We start from the raw sequence: 9,305 nt of genomic DNA, 5'->3' as shown, positions 1-9,305 counted from the left end.
ATAATTTTACCTTCCTCTTTGTATCTATATGTTATTCCCCCACTTAGACTGGAAACTCAATGGCAAAGAAACCTCCTTCCTCCTATGTCTTTTACCACATGGCGCTTATTCTATTAATTTGTTGGATTATTTGTCCTCCCTGTAAGTACTGTTCTGTGTTACATGCATACATACAGATTTCCGTTAAGAAAGAAAACATAGTTTTCAATGATATGTTATATAAGTGTGTAAATTAAATTATGTGATAACAATTTATTTCTTTACAAACAGCTTGTAATGTAGTTTGGAGAGCTTGGCCTCCAGCGAACTGAACGAAAGCCTATATCTCCGAAATGTCCCCTCTGTAACAAGTTATTAAAGTTATTCTGCCATGATTTTTATGGTGTAGTTTCCAAAAAACCAAAAAGCGTATTTTTTTTAGTGGTAATATTGATGTGTAGGAGCATCTCAGGTCATTTTGCCTGGTCATTAGTGATGGGCGAATTTGCGCCGGCGGAAAATTCGAGAAACGGCGCCGGCGTCTCTTTTGACGGCAGCGCCCGTTTTTTACGCCGGCATCCGTTTTTTTCGGGAAATTTTTTTTTGACGCTGGCGGATTTTTTGACGTGAATTTTCACGGGCGTTTCGCAAATTTATTCGCTGGCCGCGAACCATGCAAATTCGCCGCAATAAATTCGCCCATCACTACTGGTCATGTGCTTTCAGAAAGAGCCAGCACTTTAGGATGGAACTGCTTTCTGGCAGGTTGTTGTTTCTCCTACTCAATGTAACTGAAGTCGCAATGGGATTTGGATTTTTACTTTTGAGTGTTCTTCTTCAATCTATCAGGCAGCTGTATTGGGGAGCTGCTATCTGGTTTCCTTCCCATTGTTCTGCTGATGGGCTGCTGAGGGGGAAAGGGAGGGGGTGATATCACTCCAACATGCAGTGAAGCAGTAAAGAGTGACTGAAGTTTATCAGAGCACAAGTCACATGACTGCGGGCACCTCGGAAACTCACAATATGTCTAGCCCCATATCAGATTTCAAAATTAAATATAAAAAAATCAGTTTCCTCTTTTGAAAAACGGATTTCAGTGCAGAATTCTGCTGGAGCAGCACTATTAACTGATGTGTTTTGAAAAAAAAACATGTTTTCCCATGACAGTATCCCTTTAATAATAACTATATTTTCAGATGTTTCCAAAATGAGTCAGGTGGCATTCCAGATACATTACTGCTGAAGCTGAGTCTTTTAATATACACCAGCTACATAGGTAGTAATTCCAGAGTACAGAGCTTAATATTTATGTCCCTGGATATATTCCAATGTTTTGCTTATTATAAAGCAGTTCCAGTAAGAGCTGGGCTGTAGTAAACGAATTCAGACCTGAGCACACGGCATCACAGGGATAAATATCATGATATGTGGCTCAGAAGTGGCTCTACACAATATACATGTCATAAAAATAATAGGATGAAGAATAGTGATGGGCGAATTTATTCGCCAGGCGCGAATTCGAGCGATTCGCCGCCAGCGAATAAATTCACGAAACGCCCGCGAAAATGCGCAGGAAAAATTCGCCGCCGAAAAAACGGACGCGTCATTTCGCGAATTTTTCGCCGTTTCGCGAATTTCATGCGAAATTCGCAAATTTTCCGGCGAAGCGAAACGGCGCAAATTCGACCATCACTAATGAAGAACACAACTAGTAGTAATTATTGCAAAGAGCCACAGTGGCTGTCGGGGAATGTTGGGACTTGTAGAGCAAAAGCATTAGGTTTGAGATTGGGAATCCTTGGATCAAAATTCCTTATTTAATCAGACATTAACGCCACGTATGTGTCCCCTTTTGCACTTTTAGAAACCGTTTAGTCCATTTCTGAAAGGAAAATTCCCCTTGTGGTGATATTCTCTTTTCAGTATTCTGCTCAGGGTGGGTATGAATGGAGTTCTTAGAAGAACTGCGTGAGATTCAATATATGATGTTAGAAAAATGTTGACAATGGAGCTGCCATGTGCTCTGTGGGATATTTCAGTGTTAATTTACAGCCCCTGAGTGTCTCGCAACGTCTCGGGAGGTTTTGTCTACTCGGTTACTGTGCATGTAATCGATGATCACAAACAAAACACAATAAGAAGATCTTTGTTTATTCGGCTATAGAAAAAGACATCTGAGATGCTTTACAGTCTGTCCGTGTATTATACATATAGGATAATATACCCCCAGTATTATACATATAGGATACTAAAGCCCCTGTATAATACATATAGGCTAATATACCCCTGCATTATACATGTAAAAAAATGAAGCAGGAAAGGGTGGGACCTTTAATATCAGAGGGGAGTCAGCTGGTTGATGAAAACAAACAAAAAGCGCAGATTCTGAACATATATTGTCCCAGTCAGCTGGGTAAATCATGTTCCAACTAATTCAACGCTAAGCATAAGTGCTATAATCAGGTTATAATGTTTCTACTTTTTGTGCATTTTAAGGACAGTAAACTGCTCTGAAGACAAAGTAGTGCCAGGAGATAATTAACCAACACTAAGAATATATTTATAATCAATGTAAAAGTATTGATTGACATATTGACATGGAAGGGGTCAACAGAGGACGCAAAGATCTTTCATCAACATTAATTAGATGGGTGTACAGAGGGCCGCCACAATTTTCGAGACTGGAAGAAGGATTTGAAACATTTCTTGATGAGTCTACCAATCTGGTCATTAAAAAAAATATTTTATAACAAACAAAATTTTAACAAACAAGGGATACAGAATAAAAATAGGATCCTGCTCTCAAGTGCTTATTGTAGATGCACTAATAAAGAAGAGTACACTTGTCTTAATAAAGGAGTTTTCAAACAAATTGATTTACCTTATTTTCTATTATTGTTACTCATTACCATGCTGACATAAAATATTTCACAGCAAATGAACAGATGGGGTCCAAAGAAATCATATCATTTATTGGTAGCATGGGGGTTGTGAAACAGGTTGGGGGATGTGTAATCTTTGATATAAGCAACCATATTCTTCATTTGTTGACTCCACTCTCAAAAAAGGGGGATATGATGCTGGGAAGCTTGAGGCAGGATGTTTTCACATGATCCTGAGACAGAAGGCTGCAATAAAGAAAAAGAAAGGACCTTAAGTTATGGACATCAACATGGTGGTAGTCAGGGAAAGGGACCCAACGAGCAAGGTTTGCAGTGAGTAACGGTATAGCAATTACAATGGCATGCAATAAGAGTGTGCAAAAGGGTCAGTTTGAGTACAGCAATATTCCACCCAAGAGGAACTTCAGGGTAGATGGAATTCCATTGGAGAGGCATTGCTAAATTATTTGGTACATAGGGGCTGATACCTGTGGATAGATTAACATAAGATGAAACCACTGGTGTAACTTTTATACAGCTGAACCTGTAAACATGGGGGGAACATGAAGAGAGGCTCCTGGACCGAGTAAATACCTGCAATGTGGACCACATTCCACCCAAACACCCCGCACCCTCTGTCTACACTGCACTGTATATCTTTGTATATTTTCCCGTTTTCCATTTCCCTTAAATAAAAATGATTTTTGAATGACTAGAAAAAAAGCCATACACCTTTGAATTCTATACCAACTCCTAGTCACAAACTCAAGATAATTCCAGCTGAAAAGCTATTGTATGTCCACGCTAAGTCAAGGCAAGTGGAACATACAGTAAAACACAGATAGAGCCATCAAAATATTGTTGCATTGGGGCATTATTTACTATGATAGAATTGGGACCCAAATGCTAATGAGTTATCCCTCCATAAAAAAATTACGCTGTCAGTTACAGTAATACCAATGCTTATGCCCTATACCCTTAATGGCAGCGGGAATTCACCAGCACACAGGTAATACAAGCAGGATATACCTTGCTAGAAGTTTATTGCAGCATGCAACGTTTCGGGGTTACCCCCTTTATCAAGCATACAGATACAGACTGCATACAACATTTTATAGGTTAAACACATCACATGATCAATTAGGTGGGTGTGTACATACGTGAAATAGTTAACACAACTAATAAAAAACAAATTTATACATGTATTTGTACTAGTGCAGTAGCCGATACTGGTGGCAAAAATTATTCAATAGTGTACAACAGTTGCAATAGAAAAATGTCCCAATAGTAGTTATTCTTTCCTAAGAAATTGAAACAATTAGACACAATACTTAATGTTAAAAGGTGTATCAAAAATAGTATCCATATTATATAAACATGTAAAAAAGTATCAAAAAAGTTTCAAAAGGCGAAAAAGTGTCAAAATTGTCCAAATACCAAATGTCAAAGAACAGGAGTTAAAAAAACCAGATAAAACAGTGTAGAAAATTTATAGAAAATATTTAGAAATTTTTTTTTAAATTTTTTTTTAAAAAAAGGCTATCATGAAAAGGCAGTAACGAAAGCTATCTTACCCTATCAGGAGACAAGAATCTATCCCTGAGGTAAATCCAGGCAAAATCTGCTTATCTGTAAAAAGGTAAAGAAATTTCATATTAGCACAATTATAAGAAACAGGACATATTGAATTCTTCGTTTAACCCCTTCGGGTGTTGTGATTGCAGGAGCCAAATCCAATAACATTCCCTTTGTAATAAATACTTCTTTCTATCTAAACCTGTTTTGGAATTGACCTTTTCTAAAATCTGCCATCTCAGTTGGGATAAATGATGCCCATGCTCAAAAAAATGTTTCGCCCGCAGTGATTCAGTTTTTCCTTTATCAGGTTTTCCTTCAGGTTTTTTGTTAACAGTTTGTGGCATAGGGGGTAATGGCCGATAGGTCCGAATATTTGATTTGTGTTCGTTAAGTCTTAATTTAATCGCCCGGCTTGTCGGTCCAATATAAACTAGACCACATGGACACTTAATACAGTAAATCACATCCTTGGTATCACACGTGAAAAAGCCCTTAATGTCGTATTTCGTACCGAAATGTGGATGGGTGACTTGGCTTCCAGGTATGATTGCATTACAATGGCTACAGTTTCTACAGGGAAAGGTACCGGTGCTTTGGGTCCCTAGAATATTACGTCTCCCTTTAGGGGTTGGTGCCTTTCGTTTAATCAGTTCCCCTACATTTCTACCCCTTCTATAGGAAAAAAGGGGAGGGGCTTTGAAAAGATGGCCGTACTTAACATCAGTGCTCAGAATTTTCCAATGTTTACGTATAGTCTTGCAATGAAATTTAGAGTTTGTGTCAAAGGATGTTACAAAGGGAATTCTTTGTAATTTAGTTGTTTTACATTTAGGCTTCCTAGTTAGGGCCACCTGTCTAGGGACATTGGCCACCTCTTGTTGTGTAATCAAAAGGCTAGATTTATCATAGCCATGGGTCTGAAATTTCTCCACCATCTTATGTGATTCAAAATTGTACAACTCGGGTGTAGATGTAATACGCTTGACCCGCATCAGTTGACTACGTGGTAGCCCTTTAAATAACCCTGGTGGATGAAAACTCAAGGGTTTGAGTATGTTATTCCTATCCGTAGGTTTACTGTACACAGACGTAACAAATGTGGACCCCTCTACTTGGATATTAACATCAAGAAAGTGTAACTCAACAGGGTTGGCCTCGAACGTGAATTTAATAGTGGGATGTACTCCATTTAAATGGAGGACAAAATCCTCTAACAAATCCCTAGTCCCAGACCAGACAAAGAATGTGTCGTCCACATATCTCATGTATTCGTGTATGAAGGGATTAAATTCACTGTTGGAAAAAATATGTGCTTTCTCGAAGTGGTCCATAAATATATTGGCATAGGCTGGTGCCATGTTGGCACCCATGGCCTTGAAGCTGTAGAAAAAATTCATCATTGTGCGCAAAGTAATTCTTGGTCAAAACCAGCTCAAGCAATTGACATATGAAAGTAACCTTGTGCGATGGAATATTTGACTCAGATAAATACTGATATATACACTCAACACCCTCGTTGTGGGGTACAGAAGTAAATAGGTCTTTGACATCTAAGGAGCATAAAAGAAAATTATTTTTTGGCAAGATTACTTTGCTCAATCTATCCAAGAAATCAGTAGTGTCGGTTACACAAGGTAGTAGAGAAGGGAGAATTTCTTGCAACTGCATATCAATGTAAATGGCAGGGGGTTTGCAAATAGACCCCACATTCGAGACAATCGGTCTTCCTGGCGGTTTATCCAAACTTTTATGGACTTTTGGTAAAAAATAAATATAAGGCACTGCAGGGTTTTTTTCTGTCAGCAGTTGAAGGGTTTCATCAGACAGGACACCTTCTAATACCGCCCCATTAAGGAAGGTATTTAACTCACTTCTAAATTTAGCTGTAGGGTCCTCCTTTAGTCTCAAATAGTGGGATGTATTATTAAGCTGTTGAGATGCCTCCATATTATAGTCAATTTTATTCATTATAACAGTCCCACCGCCCTTGTCTGCCCTGGTAATGATGATGTCAGTGTTATCCTGTAATAATCTCATTGCATCACATTCTGCCTGAGAAATATTTTTGCGTAAACTGCCTTGTTTGATAGGTTTATTAGCATTATGGGCACTGACATCAGCCATTACCATCGCCTCGAAGGTGTCGATAGTAGAGAAATTACCTGGAGGAACAAACGAACTTCTTGTACCCAATTTATTTTTAAATTGCTTAATGAAATTATCCCTTTGTTCCTGTTCTTTACCTAGAAAAAATGCTTTCAGTTTCAAAGATCTAATGAACTTAAACAAGTCAATTACAAATGTAAAGGGTGCAGCTGTATACGTGGGCACAAAATTCAGTCCTTTATCAAGTAACGATAATTCGTTCTGTCCCAGTTCATGTCCTGATAAGTTAATAACATTATTTACCTGCGGTATGTCCGCCCTGTTCGAGTTTTTGTATACGGCCTTCGCTCTGCGGCCTCTCCTGGTCTTTCGCTGCCTTTTCTCCGGTCCTGCCCTAAAAAAGAGACCGCGGAACTTTGTGAAGAAGTAGGCGAAGAGAGATCCGAGTCTGTAGGCATTGTCGCCGATTTTCTTGAAGTGCCCGTGGGGGAATACACGCGATGCCTGTAGTGCCGTCTGTTGTCCCTCCACGTGTATACTTCGCCAGTTTCGTAGTCCCGCGTGTCTCTTTTGAATTTGCGGAGCTTGAGTTGAAGAAGTTCCTGTTGTAACTTTTCTATTTTTATCTCTAGGTCCTGCAATGCGGTGTTGTTCGTCGACCCAGTTTTTGCCTTGTACTCCTCTTACGTAGTACGGATTTGTTGCTGCAGCTCTCTCTGTCCAATAGAAACTGTAGCCATTGTAATGCAATCATACCTGGAAGCCAAGTCACCCATCCACATTTCGGTACGAAATACAACATTAAGGGCTTTTTCACGTGTGATACCAAGGATGTGATTTACTGTATTAAGTGTCCATGTGGTCTAATTTATATTGGACAGACAAGCCGGGCAATTAAATTAAGACTTAACGAAGACAAATCAAATATTCGGACCTATCGGCCATTACCCCCTATGCCACAAACTGTTAACAAAAAACCTGAAGGAAAACCTGATAAAGGAAAAACTCAATCACTGCTGGCGAAACATTTTTTTGAGCATGGGCATCATTTATCCCAACTGAGATGGCAGATTTTAGAAAAGGTCAATTCCAAAACAGGTTTAGATAGAAAGAAGTATTTATTACAAAGGGAATGTTATTGGATTTGGCTCCTGCAATCACAACACCCGAAGGGGTTAAACGAAGAATTCAATATGTCCTGTTTCTTATAATTGTGCTAATATGAAATTTCTTTACCTTTTTACAGATAAGCAGATTTTGCCTGGATTTACCTCAGGGATAGATTCTTGTCTCCTGATAGGGTAAGATAGCTTTCGTTACTGCCTTTTCATGATAGCCTTTTTTAAAAAAAAAAATTTAAAAAAAAATTTCTAAATATTTTCTATAAATTTTCTACACTGTTTTATCTGGTTTTTTTAACTCCTGTTCTTTGACATTTGGTATTTGGACAATTTTGACACTTTTTCTCCTTTTGAAACTTTTTTGATACTTTTTTACATGTTTATATAATATGGATACTATTTTTGATACACCTTTTAACATTAAGTATTGTGTCTAATTGTTTCAATTTCTTAGGAAAGAATAACTACTATTGGGACATTTTTCTATTGCAACTGTTGTACACTATTGAATAATTTTTGCCACCAGTATCGGCTACTGCACTAGTACAAATACATGTATAAATTTGTTTTTTATTAGTTGTGTTAACTATTTCACGTATGTACACACCCACCTAATTGATCATGTGATGTGTTTAACCTATAAAATGTTGTATGCAGTCTGTATCTGTATGCTTGATAAAGGGGGTAACCCCGAAACGTTGCATGCTGCAATAAACTTCTAGCAAGGTATATCCTGCTTGTATTACCTGTGTGCTGGTGAATTCCTGCTGCCATTGATTCGTGAGGTTGCCGTTTCCTCATTTTCGCTGTGCACCAGGGATCTCTTATACTCGTTGGGCCAGGGTGTGCGGGTACTCACTCGACTATACCCTTAATGGAACATCATGTTGACACCATCCCTAGTGTGAAACAAGAAGTGGCTGCCGTGCTTCTCTTCAGCAGGAAATGGAAATCTTGTCTGGATTGAGGTGTTTAGGGTGAGGTCAAAGCACCAGAAAATCTTCAAGAAAAACAGGCTCGCTCTTATGACGTTTGAGAATTTAGATGCAAATTTCCATTCCAGCAGAACAATGGCCTCCAGAATCCCTAGAGTGGATAAGAAATAAGAAAGTTAACATTGTTACGTGGCCTTGTCAAAAGCCTGACCTGAATAGGACAGAAATGCTGTCAAAGCTGCTGTGCATCAAGGATTCCTAAACAGCTTGATAGGACAACCTTGCCAAAGTGAATGGGGATGTGTATCACTCTGTCCTTTGTGGAGATCCTACTAAAGATTTCCCCTTACTGGCACAAAATATTTTTTTCTCATTACCCCCTTTATACACCCCTCAATCTGGTATTTTCTTGGGGAGCGGACCTCTGTGTAAGTCTCTGTAGATCTACTCCTGCCTATCAGAGGACTGGCCATGTGTTTGTTAACAATTTGATCACAAAGTGATCAAATTTCCTCATTACTATTTGATTACAGTTCCTCTAGATATGAGCTAAGCCAGGTGGAAAATGCCAGTGGCTGATCTCCGCATTTGTCCGTGTATAGTTGCCCAAAGTTCATGGCATTTCACTGGTTCCAAGGGTCACTTGATCACTGGCCTGCATACTGGATACTCATATCATTCTAATTTGGCAACCTGGCCAAAGG

At 38.9% G+C, this 9,305-nt stretch overlaps 1 long non-coding RNA gene across 1 annotated transcript; it reads right to left on the bottom strand.

Moving 5' to 3' along the window:
• Positions 1-2,114: 2,114 nt before the first annotated feature.
• On the bottom strand, positions 2,115-8,746 carry LOC121399264. The gene is made up of 2 exons (XR_005964863.1): positions 8,526-8,746; positions 2,115-3,107 (listed from the first exon to the last, which is right to left on the bottom strand). It is a non-coding gene; the product is annotated as an uncharacterized LOC121399264 (long non-coding RNA).
• Between the last annotated feature and the right edge of the window lie 559 nt (positions 8,747-9,305).

Source organism: Xenopus laevis, chromosome 1S (genome assembly GCF_017654675.1).
Source record: "Xenopus laevis strain J_2021 chromosome 1S, Xenopus_laevis_v10.1, whole genome shotgun sequence".
Classification (NCBI taxonomy): Eukaryota; Metazoa; Chordata; class Amphibia; order Anura; family Pipidae; genus Xenopus; species Xenopus laevis.
This window is presented reverse-complemented; position numbering and strand designations above follow the sequence as displayed.